Genomic DNA, 23,949 nt, shown 5'->3' with positions numbered 1-23,949 from the left:
TACAATGAAACATTAGACCTCGCCAATACTTCTCCCAAAAGTCATTGTCTCTCCAACAATAACCCCCTTGATGGTATTCCAGGTTTATCCAACCATAAGCCCCATATTTTCTCAAACGTATTCATTCAGTTATGTTTTTTATATACCCCTTTTTCTAATCTGATAATATTATTTATCCTATTTTTGAGTTCACTAATTTCTGGAGGTGAGGGGTGCAATCCATTTGGATGCAATATGTTTCCCAGCTTGAAATAAAATATGCAGCATTTGAAACAACGGATACTGGAAGCCTGTGCTAGCATTTCTTCTGCGGTGTTGCTGTCAGTGTGTCAAGAGTGGGATAAGAGGGTTGCATTGACATTCCAACACAATGGGCAGCACTTTGAACACATTTTATAAGTGGTCATAAACTTGTAAAAAATTCATGAAAGAATAAAGTTATGTTAAAACCAAGCTCACCATTGTTTTTCTTATGAAATTATCAATAAGTTTGATGTGTCACATGACCCTCTTCCCATTGAAAAAAATAAAGTTGGATCCAAAATGGCAGAATTCAAACTGGCCGCCATGGTCACCACCCATCTGGAAAAGTTTTCCCCCTCCCATATACTAATGTGCCACAAACAGGAGGTTGATATCACCAACCATTCCCATTAAATTTAGGTGTATCCAAATAAATGGCCCACCCTGTATATATCAGTAAATCGTCAGCATAGAGTGAAACTCGTTCATCTAAGATACCATATTTAAAGCCTCCAATATCCGGACTAGCACTCAACATACAGGCCACAAGTTCAATGGCCATCGCGGAAAGGAGGGGATACAGGGGGCATCCCTGCCGTGTGCCCCTCCCCAACGTGATTGTAGCAGATAAGAGACCGTTAGTTCTTATTTTAGTCTGAGGTACAGAGTACAAAACCTGTATGTATGATAGGAATTTGGGACCCACCCAAACCTTTTCAGAACCTCCCACAGGTATTTCCATTCTACGCCATTGAATACTTTAGCTGCATCGAGAGAAAGAAAGAAAGAATAGCTTTATGTCCTATTATTACATCTGATTTCTGAATATTCAAAAAAAGCCTTCGTAAATTTATTGCTGTGGACAAGTTTGGCATAAATCCTGATTGATCCTGATGAATAATCTACCTAATAATGTGAAATAATCTATTTGCCAGGGCCTTTGCAATAATTTTAGTGTCTACCGATAGAAGAAAAATGGGACGATATGACAGTATAGATTTTGGCATGTGACAGATTCTAAAGCTTCATTAAAAGTATCTAATAGTTTAGGGATTAGGAGATCCTTATATTCTTACATAGCAGTCGATCAGAGCCGGTGCCTTTTCATAGGCAAGGGACTGTAATGTATCCTCAAGATCAGGCATTGTCAGTGGGTTTCCTAGGTAGGAGCTACTTTCCTCTTTAAACTTAGGTAATTTTATATCCTCAAGAAACAATCCAAGTTCGTCCTCATTTCCTCTAAATCTTGATTCATAAATACTAGAATAGTAAGTATGAAAGGCATTTAGCACATTATTGTTTCCTGTTGTGGTGTCTCCATTTTCCGTGACATAAGATGGACCCTCCTGTGATTTATCTACGGTAGAGAGAAGATGCCTCACACTTTCCCCCTGTTCAAAATATTTTTGCTTTGTAAAGAACTGCTTGTTTTCCACCTTAGAGATAAAGTGATCATGAAATAATCTCTGAGCTGCCTCTTACTCCCACCCATTACCATCTGACGGGTTTAGGGTGTATTGCACCTCAGCCTGTTGTACCCCATTTTGGAGATCTTGTGTGAATTCTTTAATTTTAGCTTTGTATCTAATAATATCTCTTATAAGTGTTCCTCTACCATAGGCCTTCATGGTATCCCATAGTATTATTATTATTATTATTATTTTTTTAACATTTTAATGGTTTTATTGTAAAGATAATACAAAACACATCCAAACATAAACACAAGAAGAAATCAATCCAAATGGGTCTTGCTGTTGATTCTTGAGCTTTCAACCATACGTTGTGGCATAGACCAATCCTTCCTTTCTAATTTGTTCTTATTCTCATCCTCCTTCCTTTCCCTGATCTACATGCTATTGATTATTAATCTTTGTCTAACCATTTCACACCTTTATGCAAGTTGGTTTCTCATTATGTTCTAATATCTGTTACTTTTCCCAATAGATTCTTATGTATCAAACAATATTTGCAGAACAAGAATACAAAAAGACTTAGGTATACTAATAGATCATAGACTGAACATGAGTCAACAGTGTGATGCAGCAGCAAAAAAGGCAATTACAATTCTGGGATGTATTAACAGAAGCATACAGTCTAGATCACGTGAAGTCATTATCGCACTTTACTCCTCTTTGGTCAGACCTCATCTGGAATACTGTGTCCAGTTTTGGGCACCACATTTTAAAAAAGACATTGACAAACTGGAGCAAGTTCAGAGAAGAGCGACCAGAATGGTGACCGGTCTGCAAACCATGTCCTATGAGGAATGGTTACAGGATTTGGGAATGTTTAGCTTGCAAAAAAGAAGACTGAGAGGAGACTTAATAGCTGTCTACAAATATCTCAAGGGCTGTCACATTGTAGAAGGATCATCTTTATTGTCATTTGCACAAGGAAAGACTAGAAGCAATGGGAGGAAACTGAATGGGAGGAGACACAGATTAGATATTAGAAAAAACTTTTTGACAGTTAGGGTGATCAATGAGTGGAACAGGCTGCCACGAGAGGTGGTGAGTTCTCCTTCAATGGACGTCTTCAAACAGAGGCTGGACATACAGTACAGACCAAAAGTTTGGACACACCTTCTCATTTAAAGATTTTTCTGTATTTTCATGACTTTGAAAATTGTACATTCACACTGAAGGCATCAAAACTATGAATTAACACATGTGGAATTATATACTTAACAAAAAAGTGTGAAACAACTGAAAATATGTCTTATATTCTAGGTTCTTCAAAGTAGCCACCTTTTGCTTTGATAACTGCTTTGTACACTCTTGGCATTCTCTTGATGAGCTTCAAGATGTAGTCACCGGAAATGGTTTTCACTTCACAGGTGTGCCCTGTCAGGTTTAATAAGTGGAATTTCAGGTTGGGACCATCAGTTGTGTTGTGCAGAAGTCAGGTGGATACACAGCTGATAGTCCTACTGAATAGACAGTTAGCTGCTTTTTTCTTGCCATAATACAAATTCTAAGTAAAGAAAAACGAGTGGCCATCATTACTTTAAGAAGTGAAGGTCAGTCAGTCCGAAAAATTGGGCAAACTTTGAAAGTGTCCCCAAGTGCAGTTGCAAAAACCATCAAGCACTACAAAGAAACTGGCTCACATGAGGACCGCCCAGGAAAGGAAGACCAAGAGTCACCTCTGCTTCTGAGGATAAGTTTATCCGAGTCACCAGCCTCAGAAATCGCAGGTTAACAGCAGCTCAGATTAGAGACCAGGTCAATGCCACACAGAGTTCTAGCAGCAGACACATCTCTATAACAACTGTTAAGAGGAGACTTTGTGCAGCAGGTCTTCATGGTAAAATAGCTGCTAGGAAACCACTGCTAAGGACAGGCAACAGGGAGTTAGACACGCTGTCCTCCGCCTCCATATGAACGGCCATACCTGGGACCACAGCACCAAACGGAAACGCAGGAGCACTGCACCGCACCATAAGTGAAGTCCCCTATAGGCTGTTAAGCACAAGGCATATGAATGAGGTACTGGTCTTCAAAACTTCCCCCTCCTACTTGGGACTCTGGCATGTTTCTAATGCACATCCCTTGCCATTACAGTGTCATTTAGGATTTCTTATAATCCTTCCACTAAATTCCTTCCGGCACATATCCACATCTCAACCTATATAAGTAGCGCGACTTAATGAATAAGGCCTGGATTAGGCCGAAACGTCTACTTACTGTCGCCACTACATGATACTGGTTTGATGTTATGCCTATATTAATAAATGAACACTGCAACTAAATCTACGAGTGTACGATGATATAATTCCTTGTAAGGACAGGCAACAAGCAGAAGAGACTTGTTTGGGCTAAAGAACACAAGGAATGGACATTAGACCAGTGGAAATCTGTGCTTTGGTCTGATGAGTAGAGATGAGCGGTGTTCGACTAGAACTGTTCGCCAATCTCAAATTCGAGCTGTTTTGGGCGGTGTTCGAGTTGTTCGACGAACCCGAACGATTTGCAAAAAATTCGGCTGTTCGAGGTTATGTTCGATAACTGTTCGTGCACCAAAAGCGTGTCCTGCATGTCTGGCGCTATTTAGAACACCAATCATGCAGGGATTGTCTGCCACTCACTGTAATGCCACAGCCATGGTGGTTGTGGCATTACAGTGATTGCCCAAATCGATGGGAACAGTGCTCACAGTGAAACATGAAAAGCCGGCAATTCAGCAGCGGCATACACCTGTACCCGACAATTTAGAACCAAAAGAATAGAGCTTCACACGTAGATTAGATAGATAGAAACATGTCAGCCACATATATACGAAGTACAGTGAAAGTGCTGCTTACTGTACTTGTCATTTAGTGTAAAGGATTTATCAAAAAAAATAATAGTGTTTTCATGCACCGTCTCTTTAAAAAAGCCGGCCGGCAATTCAGCAGCGGTACCCGACAATTTATAACAGAAAGAATAGAGCATCACACATAGATTAGATAGATAGAAACATGTCAGCCACATATATAAGAAGTACAGTGACAGTGTTGCTTACTGTACTTGTCATTTAGCGTAAAGGATTTATCAAAAAAAATAATAGTGTTTTCATGCACCGTCTCTTTAAAAAAGCCAGCCGGCAATTCAGCAGCGGTACCCGACAATTTATAACAGACAGAATAGAGCTTCACACATAGATTAGATAGATAGAAACATGTCAGTCACATATATATGAAGTACAGTGATAGTGTTGATTACTGTACTTGTCATTTAGTGTTAAAATAAAGGATTTATTATTAAAAAAATTGGCGTGGGGTTCCCCTTAATTTTAGGCTCTAGCGGAGGTTAAGCAGACGGCTGGGGCAGATGTTTGAAGCCTGGGAAGGGGGTAATACCCACGGAGCTTCCCAGGCTACTAATATCAGCCCCCAGCTGAATACATAGCCTTTACTAGCTATTAAAATGGGGGACCCCCCCAAAAAAATGACGTGGGGTCCCCCTTAATTTAATAGCTAGCAAAGGCTAGGCAGACAGCTGGGGGCTGATATTAATAGCCCAGGAAGGGAGCCATGAATATTGGCCCCCTCCCAGGCTAGAAACACCAGCCGTCAGCCGCCCCAGAAATGGCGCATTCATAGGATGCGCCAATTCTGGCACTTAGCCTCGCTCTTCCACGCTGCCCTGGTGCGGTGGCAGGGGGTAATAGGGTTGGGGTTGATGTCAGCTTATAATGCCAGCTGACATCAAGCCCAGGTTAGTAATGGAGAGGCGTCTATAAGACACCCCCATTACTAACCCCATAGTCAAAGTTAAAAAAAACACAAACACCCAGAATAAAGTCCTTTAATTGAAATAAAGACACAATCCTTTATTGTTCTAAATTAAACCATACTTACCGTCACGCCCATTCCAGCTGAAGCCAACGATCTCCTGAAATAAAAGAAAAATAATAAAGCAACATCATCCTTACCTTTCCATGGTTCCCACGACAGCTTCAGCTCTGCTACATCGAGATGACAGGCTGGACCGCAGCAGAACGCTGCCATCCAGCCTCTCATCCCGCAGACACTGAGAAGCGCAGGCTTGCTTGCGCTGCTCAGCGTCTCTCTGTGACGACATCCAGATGAGCCGAGTTCATGTCCAATGAACTCGGCTCACCTCATGCACGTCACTGACAGCGTGGGAAAATTCTCACGCTGAAGCGGTGAGTGCAGGAGAATTCTCCCACGCTGTCAGTGACGTGCATAAGGTGAGCTCATGTCCAATGAACTCAGCTCACCTCCTGCACGTCACTGACAGCGTGGGAGAATTCTCCTGCACTCAGCGCTTCAGCGTGAGAATTCTCCCACGCTGAAGCGCTGAGTGCAGGAGAATTTTCCCACGCTGTCAGTGACGTGCATAAGGTGAGCTCATGTCCAATGAACTCAGCTCACCTCCTGCACGTCACTGACAGCGTGGGAGAATTCTCTTGCACTCAGCGCTTCAGTGTGAGAATTCTCCCACGCTGAAGCGCTGAGTGCAGGAGAATTTTCCCACGCTGTCAGTGACGTGCATGAGGTGAGCCGAGTTCATTGGACATTAACTCGGCTCATCTGGATGCCCTCACAGAGAGACACTGTGGAGCGCAAGCAAGCCTGCGCTTCTCAGTGTCTGCGGGATGACAGACTGGATGGCAGCGTTCTGCTGCGGTCCAGCCAGTCATCTCGATGTAGCAGAGCTGAAGCTGTCGTGGGAACCATGGAAAGGTAAGGATGATGTTGCTTTATTATTTTTCTTTTATTTCAGGAGATCGTTGGCTTCAGCTGGAATGGGCGTGACGGTAAGTATGGTTTAATTTAGAACAATACAGAATTGTGTGTTTATTTCAATTAAAGGACTTTTTTCTGGGTGTTGTGTTTTTTTTAAATACTTTACTAGAAATTCATGGTGGTCATGTCTAATATTGGCGTGACCCCATGAATTTCGGGCTTAGGGCCAGCTGATAATGCCAAGCTGGCCCTAACCCCTTTATTACCCAGTGAGCCACCGCATCAGGGCCCTGGATGAGTTGGGTACAGCGCCAGAAGATGGCGCTTCTATGAACGCGCCATTTTCCGGGGTGGCTGCGGACTGCAATTTGCAGCGGGGGTGGCCCAGAAAGCTTGGGCCTCCCTGCGCTGCGGATTCCAGCCCCCAGCGGATTCCAGCCCCCAGCCTGGGAAGCTCCGTGGGTATTACCCCCTTCCCAGGCTTCAAACATCTGCCCCAGCCGTCTGCTTAACCTCCGCTAGAGCCTAAAATTAAGGGGAACCCCACGCCAATTTTTTTAATAATAAATCCTTTATTTTAATACTAAATGACAAGTACAGTAACCAACACTATCACTGTACTTCATATATATGTGACTGACATGTTTCTATCTATCTAATCTATGTGTGATGCTCTATCTTTCTGTTCTAAATTGTCGGGTACCGCTGCTGAATTGCCGGCCGGCTTTTTTAAAGAGACAGTGCATGAAAACACTATTATTTTTTTAAATAAATCCTTTACACTAAATGACAAGTACAGTAAGCAACACTATCACTGTACTTATTATATATGTGACTGACATGTTTCTATCTATCTAATCTATGTGTGATGCTCTATTCTTTCTGTTCTAAATTGTCGGGTACAGATGCTGAATTGCCGGCCGGCTTTTTTAAAGAGACGGTGCATGAAAACACTAATATTTTTTTTAATAAATCCTTTACACTAAATGACAAGTGCAGTAACCAACACTGTCACTGTGCTTCTTATATGTGTGACTGACATGTTTCTATCTATCTAATCTATGTGTGATGCTCTATTCCTTCTTGTCTAAATTGTCGGGTACCGGTGTATGCCGCTGCTGAATTTGCCGGCCGGCTTTTTTAAAGAGAGTGTCTTCTGAGCAGTTTGTCAGCTTTTGGACACCTTTGCAGGTGTTTTCTATGTGTTTCTATGTGTTTTTGTTTGCCTGCCATTGGTTTTAACGGTGTTCGACGGTGTTCTAAGGTGTTCGACGAACAGTTCGACGAACAGTTCCTCGAACATCCCGGTGTTCGACGAACCGAACCGAACCCGAACACTACGGGGGTGGCTCAACACTACTGATGAGTTCAAATTTGAGATCTTTGGTTCCAACCACCATGTCTTTGTGCGACGCAGAAAAGGTGAACGGATGGACTCTACATGCCTGGTTCCCACCGTGAAGCATGGAAGAGGAGGTGTGATGGTGTGGGGGTGCTTTGCTGGTGACACTGTTGGGGATTTATTCAAAATTGAAGGCATACTGAACCAGCTTGGCTACCACAGCATCTTGCAGCGGCATGCTATTCCATCCGGTTTGCGTTTAGTTGGACCATCATTTATTTTTCAACAGGACAATGACCCCAAACACACCTCCAGGCTGTGTAAGGGCTATTTGACCAAGAAGGAGAGTGATGGGGTGCTACGCTAGATGACCTGGCCTCCACAGTCACCAGACCTGAACCCAATCGAGATTGTTTGGGGTGAGCTGGACCGCAGAGTGAAGGCAAAAGGGCCAACAAGTGCTAAGCATCTCTGAGAACTCCTTCAAGATTGTCGGAAGACCATTTCCGGTGACTACCTCTTGAAGCTCATCAAGAGAATGCCAAGAGTGTGCAAAGCAGTCATCAAAGGAAAAGGTGGCTACTTTGAAGAACCTAGAATATAACATATTTTCAGTTGTTTCACACTTTTTTGTTAAGTATGTAATTCCACATTTGTTAATTCATAGTTTTGATGCCTTCAGTGTGAATGTACAATTTTCATAGTCATGAAAATACAGAAAAATCTTTAAATGAGAAGGTGTGTCCAAACCTTTGGTCTGTACTGTACATCTGTCTGAGATGATTTAGTTAATCCTGCTATGAGCAGGGGGTTGGACCAGATGACCTAGGAGGTCCCTTCCAACTCTACCATTCTATGATTCTATGAATCATCTGTTGGGTCTTGTAGGAAATCAATATGTGATTTCTCCTTGATTACAGTGTTTTTCAATAAAAGTTTTCCATTTAACAAAGTATTTGCTCATGAGTTTATTTTTTCTGCTTCTATTCTTTCTAAATATAATAGATTTTTTAATTGTAAGGTGAAATCCTGTAAAGTTGGGATTGAAGGTTCTAACTAGCAGCCTAGTAACATACGCTTTGCCAATAGAACCAAAGCATAGAATAATGGAGGGTTCTTAAACGAGGAACTTCCTACTTTCGTTTTCTCTCTAGGCCAGTAGTAAAACAATATCATCGTAAGAGGGAGTTGTGTTTTAAAGTTCCACATTTCTTTAATGCAATCTAGAATAGCCCCCAGAAGATGCGTAGTTTTGGACACAGCCAAAAGTCCATGTAACAAGTCCGTAGAAGGGGTTTTACATTTAGGACAATAAGTAATTCTATCAGGTTTAATGTGCGTTTTGGGGAGATCAAAGGTATCTTGCTTTATGAATGATCTTAAATTGGGTTTCCCTCCACATCTCATTAGTTATTGCTTTACAGGTTTTCCCCAACCTTCTCTTATCCTTAACTCCAATGTCTTGATCATTAAATTGTTTCTCCCAGTGTTTGAAAAAAAATTCAGTATTTACTCCCAGCATCACATCCCTCATTGCATTGTATAAGAAAGAGATAGATGATGACGTCCCCGTGGCCCTCACAAAGCAATCAAAGTCATTAGTAGTAATTTCTAGGGAGGTGTCTTTCAGATGACTCATGATAGTGTCTAATTTGTTCCAATTGTAATGTCTGATTAGGGCTTAGATGAAATTTCTCAATTCACTCATCCATCTTGATTTTTGATGTCGATCCCTCGTTTATTTAAAAAAAGTCTATGATATCCTCTTTTGAAGAATTACCCACCAACATTAGCCAATATGGTTCAATTATCACGGGCATTTCATTGCCCCCTCTATTCCCCCGTTCTCAATTGCGCACATATTGGAGAATGGTCTGAGATTCCCCTGGGTAACTATTTCACTTCATGAATTAATGGGTTCAGAGATTCTGTTCCAATTGCCAAGTCAATCCTTGACAAGGAATGGTGTGACATTGAGTAGCATGAATATTGTCTAATTGAAGGATTTCTCTGTCTCCAAATATCCACGTACCCAATTTCTGAAAATAATCTAGCCATCCCCGTAGAGGAGGCCGAGTCAGGTATGTTACCCATATGCAGCCTATCCCAATGCGGGTGGAAATAATTATTGAAATCTCCCATCAACAAAACTGGAGTCGTAGGAGATTCCAATGTAAAGTATAATACGTTTTTAATAATTTTATCCTTATATGTAGGAGGTTTATATAAAGCTTCTAAAATTATTTTAATTCAGTATATATAGCCTATTATACCAATATACCCCCCTTCAGTATCCATGACAGTTTTAAGGCATTTAAATGGGATTGATTTATGAATTAAAACAGATACCGCTCTGGCATGAGAAGAAAATACCGAATGAAAAGCATAGCCTATCCACGACCTATGAATTTGTTTTGTTTCATAGGTCAAATGTGTTTCTAACAAGCAGACAATAGCTGGTTGGTATTGATGTACCAAGTATATACAGCCACCTCTTGGTTGGGTCTCTCATGCCCCGCACCTTCCACACTATAATATTTACATGCTTAGCCTTATGTGCGCAAGGAAACAGAATAACCAGTAGACCGTTTTGAGCTGTTCCTCCACCCTCCCTTCTTTTTTGCATGCACCCCTTTTTAACACATAACATAAATAACTTCTAACATTGCAATACAACCAATCAAACATTCCAGACATTTCTTACCGGAGAGGAGATTGGGAGCCTTTATAAGTCCAAAACCTGACATAAAAAGAAAAGCTCTTCTTCAAAACCTTTTCAGAGATTCCCGCTGTCCATATCAAATGGCATTAAGGCCAAAGCGAAAGTGTTGATGTTTATGGAGGTCCGGATTTTTCCGCTTTCAATTTGGCGTCGTTGATGTCCAGCCATTGTGTAGTTTCCCGGGGAGATTCATGGATGAGCACCTTTCCTGAGACAACGATCCTCAGGTGTGCCGGATACATCACAGAATATGGGAGTAGTAAGTCTCGCAGTCTTTTCTTTACAGGTGTAAATTGTGCTCTGCGTTTCTGCACTTCAGCAGAGAAGTCAGGAAAGATGGCCACCTTGGTCTTTTCAATGGATAAGTTAGGACAGTCACGTGCTTTGCGAAGGATTGTGTCTCTATAGTGCAGTAACTTCAATACAAAGGGCCTTGGCGGAGCTCCTGGTGGAGGGGGTCTGAAAGGCACCCTATGAGCACGCTCTATTGCCAACATGGGAGACAGAACCTCTCTTCCAAACACATCCCTGAGCCAGGTCGCCATATATTCAACTGGGTTTTTGCCTTCAGCTCTTTCTGGGACTCCTTATAGGAGTAGATTTTTTCTACAGGGTCTCTTCTCCAATCATCTGTTTTATTAAGCAGGGTAATCAGATTTTGCTTGTATGTTTTCATATCCTTTGCATAGGAGACAATTGATCCTCAATATTACTAATTCTGCCCTCTGTTTCTTTAATTCTTTCAAACGCCCTTTGCAGGGACTTGTTGGACATATTGACCACAGTTAGCACATCCCTCATGGTGGGTTCCTGGTCTGTGGTATGCTCTAGGTTTACTGCCGGCACCAAGTAAATTCCTTCACTTTATGCCCAGGACAGTTGCTGCTGAATATTTTTGCTGCATCATTTGCTCTTTATCAGGAGCACACGGTTCTCCCTGCTCCTCCTGTTCCTCCCCCGGCTGACCTTAGGCTATGTGTCCACGATGCAGAAATGAAGCAGAAAATTTCTGCAGCATTTCTGCATCTCCCTGGCAGAAAAAACGCATGCAGATTGTGCATGTGTTTTTCCTGCAGAATACATGCGGATTCACATGCGTTAACGCATGTGTTTCCGCATGCGGACTGACAAGCACTTTCCAGGCGATAGAATCACTTGGAAAGTGCTTGACAACTAGGTCACACTGTATAAATCCATGCAAACGGCATGGATTTAAACAGTGTGACCGTAAAAATAAAAAAATAAAGCTATTCTCACCTCCAATGCCCCGCCGCGTGAGCTGTCGCGCTCCTTCCTGGCTTCTTCCAGGTTGCCGGCATCTCGCGAGACAGCCTGCGGTCACATGACCGAGACGTCATCTCAGGTCCTGGAAGGAGAAGCGCTGCAGGGGCCGCCGGACAGGTGAATATAAACTTTATTTATTATTTTGTTCTTTTTTTTACAGGTACAATGGTACCCAGGTCTGGATGAGAGTCTTCTCTCCTCCAGAACTGGGTACCATCCGCACATTGAAACGCATATTATCCGCTTGTACAAATGTACAGACACGGATTCTATGCGTCTCAATGCAAGTCAATGGCGGCAATTCCGCAAAATTAATGAACATGCTGCGGATTTATGAGCGCTGCAGAAACGCTGCGGAAAAATCCGCAGCATGTGCATTGACATTGCGGAATGCCATTGGGGACCATGGGGTGCGGATTACCATGCGTTTTTGATGCGTTTCCGCTGCGGAAATTCCGCAGCGGAAACGCATGAAAAACGCATCGTGTGCACGCAGCCTAAAAGAGAATCCTCTACGGCTGCCTTTGTCACACAGGCAAAGCATCTCAGATGAGATGCGGCCTCCGACATCTTATCTCCCCTGTTGTGCTTCTTCGGCCGGCGCCATGTTGGACTGGCTGTCCTCCTTGCCAGTGCGGCTCTTTTGACGGGTCAGTCTCCTTGGGGACCCCCGATATCAACTCCTCACAGGTAGCGGAGTGTGTTAGGAGGTAGGATTAGCGGTATAAATCTTTTAGTCGGTACAGGCTGGGATTACAGGATTATGAGCGGGAGCTCACATAAAGCCTCAGGCCACAGCCAGTACCTTGTTTTTTTAGTATTTTTTTTACGATGTTCACTGAAGGTGTTAACTAGTGGGACAGTTTTATAGGTCGGGTCGTTCTGGACGCGACGATACCAAATGTGTGTACTTTTTCTATATTTTTTTCTCATAAAAAATATTTATTTATGGGTACAATATACAGTACAGACCAAAAGTTTGGACACACCTTCTCATTTTAAGATTTTTCTGTATTTTCATGACTATGAAAATAGTACATTCACACTGAAGGCATCAAAACTATGAATTAACACATATGGAATTATATACTTAACAAAAAAGTGTGAAACAACTGAAAATATGTCTTATATTCTAGGTTCTTCAAAGTAGCCACCTTTTGCTTTGATGACTGCTTTGCACACTCTTGGCATTCTCCGTGCTTTACAGTAGGAATGGTGTTCCTATACATCATAGGCCTTGTTGACCTCTCTCCAAATGTAACGTTTATGGTTGTGGCCAAAAAGTTCAATTTTGGTCTCATCACTCCAAATTACCTTGCCCCAGAAGTTTTGAGGCTTGTCTCTGTGCAGTTTGGCGTATTGTAGACAAGATACTTTGTGGCATTTGTGCAGTAATGGCTTTCTTCTGGCGACTCGACCATGCAGCCCATTTTTCTTCAAGTGCTTCCTTATTGTGCATCTTGAAACAGCCACACTGCTAGTTTTCAGCGACTCCTGAATTTCAGCTGATGCTATTTGTGGGTTTTTCTTCGCATCTCGAACAGTTTTCCTGGCAATTGTGGCCGAAATTTTTGTTGGTTTACCAGACCGTGGTTTGGTTTTTACAGAGCATCTGATTTTCCATTTGTTAATCACAGTTTGAACGCTGCTGACTGGCATTATTAATTCCTTGGATATTTTTTTGTATCCCTTTCCTGTGTTATACAGTTCAACTACCTTTTCCCATAGGGCGTGATCGCGCCCCCACAGCCTCTATGCGATCTTGATCGCCATGTCGTAATAATACGTAGGCGCCATTTAACGAGTCACTCTGACTTCATGGCGCCTGCGCACAAGATCCCTGCAGTACAGTAAACATAGATGGCAGGAAGAAGTGCACCTTGGGTGAAAGAAGAAGTGCGCAGGCGCTGGATTTGGTCGCGGCAACTGCACGTCAGAGGGCACGGACGTGCAGGGGGGGACATTGTAATTCACGCAGGAGAAAGGATTTCTTGCGGGCCCCGGGACGGGAACGCATCAGAAACTTGCTGTGAAATGTTTTTTTATTACTACAACAAGACCTCTAATATGAGGCATACAGGTAGGTATAGATTTACATTTCTATCACCTTTACACCATTTTAGAGGTCAGATAAGTCCCAGCGGGTGACAGATTCCCTGTAACTTATCTACTACAGCCTTAACTGATGACTAACACAGACTCTCGTCATATGGTATGAACTGTGTACCCACTTACAATTTCGACCTTTTTTCCACAATTTGTGATGTCAACAAATTCATCAGGAATATCCCTGTTAGAAAGCATTCTGACAATGATCGAATTAATGTACATTGTGGTGAATTGAATCCAGAAAACGCCTTCAGGTCTTTACGCTTTACGGAGCAACTTTCACTGTTCTGCTTGGAAAAAAGAAAATACTCATAACAGTACTGCTGATAATCTCAACAAGATGTCACCAGTGTACCAAATCCAAATTTATATCCAGTACAAAAACGTAAAACCAGCTGTGGATCAATTACAAAATAAGAGAATCAGAGCTGAAGACGCTTTCTGAAAAATTCCAAGATGGATGAATTTATACCAGCAATATCCAACCCAGTTTACAGTGCGCCTTACAACAACTCAGAACCAAGAACAACTTATCAAAACCTCAGAGAGGAGGATCAGTGGTTGTCACGGATAAAAGGATTATGTGAACTGGGTTGAAGATATGCTGTTTGACAATAATGTGTAAAGGCGTTTATCAGGTAATCCAACTCAGTCTGTTAAAACTAAACTTTTTACTTTGTTGGAACAAGGTTTCAGTTTAGGGTTTTTTTCAAAGAAAGAAAATGGAGTATCTCAAAATAGAAACTCCTGTCATGCCAATATTGTATGCTCTGCCCAAAGCCCACAAAGAAATATATCCACCCCCCATGAGACCAATCGTGTCTGGCATTGTCTCTCTGGGTGAGAGGTTTGAGGAGTGGGTTGACTGGCTCCTCCAGTCCCTCGTCCAGAGGGCACCTGGTTTCCTTCAGGATAGTACTGACATGTTGCAGGGCATGAGTGACATCATATGGCAACCATAATAATTTTTATTTTTATAGCGCCAACATATTCCGCAGCACTTTACAATTTTAGGGGGGGCTTGAACAGACAAAAAGACATTACCAAATAAGCATAACTCAGATATTAAAAGGAGTGAGGGCCCTGCTCGCAAGCTTACAGTCTATGAGGAAATAGGGGAGACACAAAAGGTAAAATGTACATACTTCGTATAATACAGCCATTAGATGCTAAGTAGGGTAAATACATAACACTACATGAACTGGTCGCCAGCCAGTATGTGTACAGTACAGACAGAGGCTAATCAGTGCATGGATGGTATGAACATGATTTTGAAGAAAATTTTGATATGGGCCAAACTGGGACAGTTAGACAAGTGTGATAATACGATAGACCAGTCTAAAGAAATGGGTTTTTAGGGCACGCATAAAACTGTGGGTATTGGGAATTAATTGAATTGTCCTGGGTAGTGCATTCCAAAGAATTGGCGCAGCACGTGAGAAATTTTTGAGACGGGAGTGGGAGGTTCGGTTTAAGGAGGATTTTAGCTTTAAGTCATTGGCAGAATGGAGGGCATGGGAAGGGTGGTAGACTGAGCTGAGGGAGGAGATGTAGAGTGGTGCTGAATCGTGGAGAGCTTTGTGGGTAAGAGTGATAAGTTTATATTGAACTATGTATTGGATGGGCAACCAGTGCAATGACTGGCACAGGGAAGAGGCATCGGTGTATCGGAGACGAATATGATTCTGGCTGCTGCATTCAGGATAGATTGGAGAGGGGAAAGTTTAGAAAGAGGGAGACCGATAAGTAAAGAGTTGCAATAGTCCAGACAGAAAGAATAAGAGCTACAGTAAGAGTTTTTGCTGAGTCAAAGGTAAGCAAAGTTCTGATTCTAGAGATGTTTTTGAGGTGTAGAAGACACGAGCGAGTGATTTGATGTGAGGAGTGAAGCAAATATCTGAATCGAGTATGACCCCAAGACAGCGGGCATGTTGCTGGCGAGTAATGATAGAGACAGAAACGGAGATGGCAATATCGGGCACAGGTAGGTTAGTGGAGGGAGGAAATATGAGCAGTTCAGTTTTTGACAGACTCAATTTTAGATAGAGGGAGGACATAATGTTAGAGACAGCGGAAAGACATTCACTGGTATTTTGTATTAGAGTGGGGGTGATGTCTGGAGAAGAGGTGTATAATTGGGTGTCATCAGAATAGAAATGCTACTGAAAACCGAATCTGTTGATTGTCCAATAGGAGCAGTGTATAAGGGGAAAAGAATGGGGCCTAGGACTGATCCTTGAGGGACCCCGACAATAAGGGGAAGGGAAGATGAGGCGGCAAAAGACACAGTGAAGGAGCGGTCCAAATATTTCTTGGATAGCTAAAGCAATGAAAAAAGAAAAAAACGTAGCACTCACCGGTCTTCTTGTTAAAAGGCCATAAATGTATTATTCCATTCTCCCCCTGTACCATTTTTAATGGAATAATAAATTTATGGCTTTTTAACAAGAAGACCGGTGAGTGCTACCTTTTTTTCTTTTTTCATTGCTTTGGATATTTACTCTACTATTGGTAAGCACCTGGTCTTGTTGGAAGTTGTGGACTCTCTTTGTCTCTCATTTGGATTGCGGTCCAGGGTATTTGTTCACCAGTTGCACAGGTGCAGACTTTCTCTCTTGGTTAGCTTCTCACTGTATACATCGATCCCCCACAAAATAGCTCCTTATGCTCTAAATTTTCACTTTTCACATGAAAAAATACAGTAATTTTTCACCAGATTTACAATTATTTGTTTTGGATGTTGTACATTTGCTCATACAAAACAATTATTTTTCATTTAATGAAACATTACATGCAAATCAATGGAGTTTCAATGGGGGCAAAATACTCCCCCTCTTTAGCCAACTTAGTTATGAGCTGGTGGGAGGAGTCGTATGTATACAGCGTGGACAATCCATATAGAGACTTTATATGGTGGTGCGGCAGATACATTGATGATATGATTATCATATGGAATTCCGATGTATCTGCCATACAAAATTTGATAATTTCAATTGCAACCCATTTAACTTAAGATTTACTTTCCATCAAGAACGAACACACATAGATTTTTTAGATTTAAATCTGGTTGGCATTCCCTATAAAACTGTGATCACCTCAACTTTCAGAAAAGTACAGCAGGTAATACAATCCTGCACACAAAGAGTCATCATAGAAGACACACAACTAGAGGTATACCTGTAGGGGAGATAATCCGGACAAAACGTAATTGTAGCATGGAAAGCGACTATTAGAGAAGTAAGAAACATCAGAAATAGACTATCCGAGAGAGGTTATAGGAATTAGAGGCTAAATAGAGCCGAAAAAATAGTTGAGGACAAAATCAAAAGGACGTCTCCGCTACACTTGTCCTGCAATACAGCAGTCAGTTTTCACAATTAAAAGAATATATTATAATAATTTATCCATTTTGAAAGAGGTCCCAGATATAGCTAAAATAATCAAAGGTGGGTGTAGTAGTATCCAGAAAAGCACCATCTTTGGATCGAGCCTCTCCTCTAGTTTTGACAACTACACAAGCCGCTTCCTCTAGTTTTCTACACTTTAAGGGTTTTATCAAGTGTGGAACAACATCCGGCAAAACATGCAAATACTCCCACAAACGTCAGAATTTTACTGCCTCAAGTAACAAAAACACCGATCAGATCAAAATGTTCTTAATTGCAACACGAGCAGTGTAATATACATGATGGACGCACGGCCTGCAATCTACAATATGTCGGCAGCACAAAACGCCGGTTACAGGCTGGAATCAGAGAGCGTATTAATGATATCGAGAACAAAGGTACAAATAGAAATATATCACAAATCTCCAAACATTTTATACAGGAACATCAAAGTCATCTCGGCACATTAATCATTTATGTAATTGAGAAAACACATGAACCCCTTAGAGGTAGTGATACGGAGAAGATACTGAGAACCAGGGAGGCATGGTGGTCTGTCAGCGAAACACCGGGGTACCGCATGGTGTAAATCTGAGAAGGGACATCATGCTTTTCCATTACATCTCCATCTCCACCCTGCTCTTCCTCTCACACTTCTTATCATCATTTGCTGTTCTCCATCTCTTGATCACCAGGATTAGAGCCTCCATTAGTCTCTCCATCTGCCTTGAAACACTGCGGCCTCGGATTATATACGGAAAAACTCAGTTCTTTATGGGGGCCGTATACAAGTTTACTGAAAAGACGGCCCGTAAATCCACGCTGTGACAAGTCTGTCTCTCCCCGAATGATCTGTTCTCCTTCCCAGCATATGGCTAACACGCCAACTTGTCTCCACCTTAGATACCCAGCGATTGTTAGCGTGCGGCTTCCACACATGTTGTTCTAATAGGAGTTTTTTCTTATCCCGCTGATTTTGAATCATTGTCTAAACCTCTGTTTTGTATGCATTGCAGTCTATTGTTAGATTACCGGTCTTGTGTATTTTGATGCCATATAGTGAGTAAATGTCATCATTAAGAATTGTTATAAAACACAAAAAAAACTGAAAAAATATAAAAATGTACTATATTATCATAATTGTGCTCCTCTTTGTTTGTACACACAGTCAGAGTCTTTCAATCAAATTTATGTAGCCTGCATTAGAAATAATAAATCAATACCAAATTTGGCATTTTATTTACCCTAAGGCTGTGTGCCCACTATGCGTTTTTCAAGCTTTTTTGCCGCGGAATTTCCGTTGCAAAAACGCTTAAAAAATGCTTGGTAATATGTGCCCCATAGTCCCCAATGATAATCCGCATGTGCTGTGCACATGCTGCAGAAATTTCTGCTGTTGATTATCATTGCGGAAAAATACGCAGCATGTCCATAAATTTTGCGGACACGCAACGTAATTGCCGCCATTGACTTGCATTGAATCGCTTAATATCCGCATGACTACATGTGCACATGCGGATATTAAGCGATTCAATGTGCGGATGGTACCTGGGTCTGGAGAAGAGGAGACTCTCCTCCAGACCCAGGTACCTTAGTACCAGTAAAAAAAGAATTTAAAATAAAAAAGAAACATATACTCACCTTCCGATGCCCCCCGGTGTTTTCTCCAGTGCGTCTGGTCTTTTGTACGGCTCGCGGTGGTCTAAAAGGACCTGCGGTGACGTCATTTGACTGCCGACGTCAGCGCTCGCGTGACCTGTCACATGACTAAATGCCGTCACCGCAGGTCCTTTTAGACTACCGCGAGCAGTAAAAAACACCGGACGCACCGGAAAAAACACCGGGGGCCATCGGAAGGTGAGTATAATATTTATTTTTTACCATTCTTATTCTTTTTTTTTTAACTATTACTTGGTCACGCTATATAAATCCATGCCGGTTGCACTCTTTTTCCTCTGATCCCTCTCATAATGGCTGTGTACTAGTAGGTCTCTCAAGTTCTTGGAACGTCGTGCTGTTATTGCAGGGTTTGCAGGTAATTAATTCTTCAGAACGGGATCAACTTGTAGTACTCGCCAATGTTTTTTAATAATCACTAAAATATTTAGATTTGAGAGTCCTCAGTGGTTGATGCCTTTTAATGGCTAACTGAAAAGATGGTAACAAATTGCAAGCTTTCGAGACTACTCAGGTCTCTTCATCAGGCATAGTATACCACAAAATCTGAAGAGTCACATATTTATACAAAATATTGCGTAAAGATATGTGACTCTTCAGATTTTGTGGTATACTATGCCTGATGAAGAGACCTGAGTAGTCTCGAAAGCTTGCAATTTGTTACCATCTTTTCAGTTAGCCATTAAAAGGTATCAACCACTGAGGACTCTCAAATCTAAATATTTTTCTATCTACTGGCTAACACAGTACAAGAATATATATTTTCCCTATAATAATTACTACAAATTCAAACCATTTCTTACTATAGTTAGCAATCAATCGTACCTGTTTTTTGTCCATGTCACTATCCTTAACTTTCTGATTTTGGTACAAAAGTTAGTTTCTAGAGATTTTCTTAGCTCTTAAATAGCCTTGGTTAATTTTTCTCCGACTTTAACCTCTCGCCTGGAATCTACATCGTAGATATCTTGATTTTTCCTTAAAGGCTTTCTCTTCAGAACAAATTCTTTTAATCCGTAAAAACTGGCCTACTGGGATTCCCCTAATGGTAGAACTAGGATGAGATGAACTGGCACGAAGTAATGAATTTGTAGCAGTACTCTTTCTGTAATCTTCCGTTGACAAATTTCCATCTGATTCAGTGTGGATTTTGATGTCCAGAAACTCCACATCTCGACCTGTTTTAAAAGTAAAGTTTTAAATTTAAATTTGTTTTTGTTGAGTCTGGACATTACTTCAATCAGGGCGGACAATGACCCTTCCCAAATAAACCACACATCGTCAATAAAACGCATCCAGTGATGTATATTTTCTATTCACGGTATCAAGTCGTCCAAAAAAATCTCTCGCTCCCATGCCCCTAAAAATAAGTTCACATATGAAGGGGCACATGTGGCCCCCGTAGCTATTCCTTGCAGTTTTAAATGCACTTTATTATTAAAAATGAAACATTTATGGGTTAAAACGAAATCAATGAGAATCAAGATTAGTTCCGCCATGTCAGATTCAATGTTACTCCCTCTCAGAAACTAAGTAACTGCAGTTAGCCCGTCGGTATGCCTAATGGAGGTATACAGAGATTCAATATCTGCTGTTACCATAATCATGTTCTCAGTCAGATGCATGTTGTCTAATCTCCGTAAAGCCGCTGTGGTGTCTTTAATATAAGACGGTAAAGTGGTTACCAGAGGTTTTAAAAATAATCAATGGTTTGCCCAATTAGATCACAAAGGCCTCCACTGCCCGCTACAATGGGTTTTCCAGGGGGATCCATTGGATCCTTATGAATTTTCGGAGTTAGATATAGAGTTGGCAATCTGGGATTTAGTTTTTTGATCACATCGGCCATTTTTTTAGGGATCATTCCTTCTTGGTAAGATCTCTCTAGAATGTTGATCAATTCCATCTGAAAGGCCGACATAGGTTCAGCTGGTAATTTCCTGTAACAGTTGGTATCATTCAACAATTTATATGCCTGTTTTTCATGCACAGTATTAGGCCAGATAACTAAGTTACCACCTTTATCTGCCCCCTTAAATACAACATCTCTCCAATCTTGCATTTCTTTTAATGCTGTTCTGTCTGCATTGCTCAAATTTGAGAAAGTATTTTTAGTGTTAAGTTGCCTAATTTCTGCTGATACAAGTTTGGTGAAAATGTCTACTGCTGGACATAAATTTAGAGCCGAAAATTTTTTGGATTTATTGAAAAGTTGTATGGGGAAAGTACTTACCTCTGCTGCAATAGTCGTGTTTTCTTCTGCTAGTGATTCCAAGATACATAAAGCCTCAATTTCTTCTTTAGTGGTAAAAATTTCTTCATTATTGGTTTTATGATGAAGTTTTTTCAATATAAGTTTTCTGGCGAAGAAATGAACATCTTTGATTGCTAGAAATGGGTCTAAGGGTTGAGACGGAGAAAAGGTTAATCATTTTTCTAACACATTTATTTGTGCCTCTGTGAGAATATAGGTCAAGAGATTAATCACCTTAAGTTTATCATTCCTTTGGTTTCTACCTCCTCCTAGGTAGGTGCTCCAAATTTCTTTTTCTTATCAAAAAATCTCGTTTTCTGACCATTATAACTGGCACCATCCGGTCCATCCTAGTCCCTATTGGATGATGTGCTTTCTGCTGCTGAGGACAGCGAATTTGAGGATATACTTCGCGTCAAGGATGTTTTTCTATTCAATTTCTTGAATTGCCATCTGTATACTTTATTGGATTCATAATCCGCCTGATCTCTGGCGAATTTTTTCAATTTGCCTTGACTTATATTATGTTCCCATTTTTCCAAGTCCTTCTCAGTATCTTTTTGGCATTTTTCAAGATTCTTAGTTGACATATCTTTATGCATGACTTTTTCTATTTTTTCAATCTCATTATCCATTTCCACCAATAGAGAGGTATTTTTGTCCACTTTGATCTTAATGAACAAAATGGAACATGTAGTTGCTACTGTGATCCATTTACTAACAAGGGTTTCATCTTCAAGTTCAAAAGTGGGAAAAAGCTGGATTCTCAGACTCCTAGGAATTATTTTTTGATCTAGATCTCAAGTGAAGTTTTGGTCCACCAAAGTTTGGTTTTCTTGAATAATAGATTTTTGTATTGACGTATGGTTTCTTTATTTGAAGTGGAGGTGTCACTAAAACCACATGTACTACCTTCTTAAAAAATTTCTATAGCCTTAGATTGCCAGACCAGTTCTCTGGCTTTAGCCCCTTAAGCCCCGAGGGTGGTTTGCATGTTAATGACCAGGCCAATTTTTACAATTCTGACCACTGTCACTTTATGAGGTAATTACTCTGGAATGCTTCAACGGATCCCCCTGATTCTGAGACTGTTTTTTCGTGACATATTGTACTTCATGATTGTGGTAAAATTTCTTTGATATCACTTGCGTTTATTTGTGAAAAAAATGGAAATTTGGCGAAAATTTTGAAAATTTTGCAATTTTCAAAATTTTTATTTTTATGCCCTTAAATCAGAGAGATATGTCACACAAAAGAGTTAATAAATAACATTTCCCACATGTCTACTTTACATCAGCACAATTTTGGAACCAAAATTTTTTTTTGTTAGGAAGCTATAAGGGTTAAAAGTTGACCAGCGATTTCTCATTTTTCCAACAAAATTTACAAAACCATTTTTTTAGGGACCACATCACATTTGAAGTCACTTTGAGAGGTCTTTATGACAGAAAATACCCAAAAGTGACACCATTCTAAAAACTGCACCCCTCAAGGTGCTCAAAACCACATTCAAGAAGTTTATTAACCCTTCAGGTGCTTCACAGGAATTTTTTGAATGTGGAAGAAAAAAATGAACATTTAACTTTTTTCACAAAAATGTTACTTTAGACCCAATTGTTTTTATTTTCACAGGGGTAACAAGAAAAAATGGACCCCAAAATTTGTTGTGCAATTTCCCCTGGGCACACAGATACCCAATATGTGGGGAAAAAACACTGTTTGGGCGCACGGCAGGGCTCGGAAGGGAAGGAGCGCCATTTGACTTTTTGATTGTAAAATTTGCTTGAATAATTAGCGGACGCCATGTTGTGTTTGGAGAGCCCCTGTGTGCCCAAACATTGGAGCTCCCCCACAAGTGACCCCATTTTGGAAACTAGACCCCCCAAGGCACCTATCTAGATGCATAGTGAGCACTTGGAACCCCCAGGTGCTTCACAAATTGATTCGTAAAAATGAAAAAGTGAAAAAAAAACCCACTTTTTCATTTTTATGAATCAATTTGTGAAGCACCTGGGGGTTCCAAGTGCTCACTGTGCATCTAGATAGGTGCCTTGTGGGTCTAGTTTCCAAAATGGGGTCACTTGTGGGGGAGCTCCAATGTTTGGGCACACAGTAGCTCTCCAAATGCAACATGGCGTCCGCTAACAATTTGAGCCGATTTTCCATTCAATTTGTTAGCGGACACCATGTCACGTTTGGAGAGCCTCTGTGTGCCCAAACATTGGAGCTCCCCCACAAGTGACCCCATTTTGGAAACTGGACACCCCAAGGCACCTATCTAGATGCATAGTGAGCACTTGGAACCCCCAGGTGCTTCACAAATTGATTCGTAAAAATGAAAAAGTGAAAAAAAACACTTTTTCATATTTATGAATCAATTTGTGAAACACCTGGGGGTTCCAAGTGCTCATTATGCATCTAGATAGGTGCCTTGGGGGGTCTAGTTTCCAAAATGGGGTCACTTGTGGGGGAGCTCCAATGTTTGGGCACACAGGGACTCTCCAAATGCAACATGGTATCCGCTAACAAATTGTTGGCTCAAATTGTTAGCGGACATCATGTTGCGTTTGGAGAGCCCCTGTGTGCCCAAACATTGGAGCTCCCCCACAAGTGACCCCATTTTGGAAACTAGACCCCCCACAGGCACCTATCTAGATGCATAGTGAGCACTTGGAACCCCCAGGTGCTTCACAAATTGATTCGTAAAAATGAAAAAGTGAAAAAAAAAGCACTTTTTCA

The 23,949-nt window shown here is 41.2% G+C and overlaps 1 protein-coding gene across 1 annotated transcript in view; it reads left to right on the top strand.

Moving 5' to 3' along the window:
* Positions 1-23,949, top strand: part of LOC141182624 (uncharacterized) — a 207,475-nt gene that overhangs the window by 29,570 nt on the left and 153,956 nt on the right. The gene's annotated exons all lie outside the window — the stretch shown is intronic.

The sequence above is a fragment of the Phyllobates terribilis genome, unplaced genomic scaffold (genome assembly GCF_046119375.1).
Source record: "Phyllobates terribilis strain yellow unplaced genomic scaffold, ASM4611937v1 Scaffold_35__1_contigs__length_13245226, whole genome shotgun sequence".
Taxonomy (NCBI): Eukaryota; Metazoa; Chordata; class Amphibia; order Anura; family Dendrobatidae; genus Phyllobates; species Phyllobates terribilis.
This window is presented reverse-complemented; position numbering and strand designations above follow the sequence as displayed.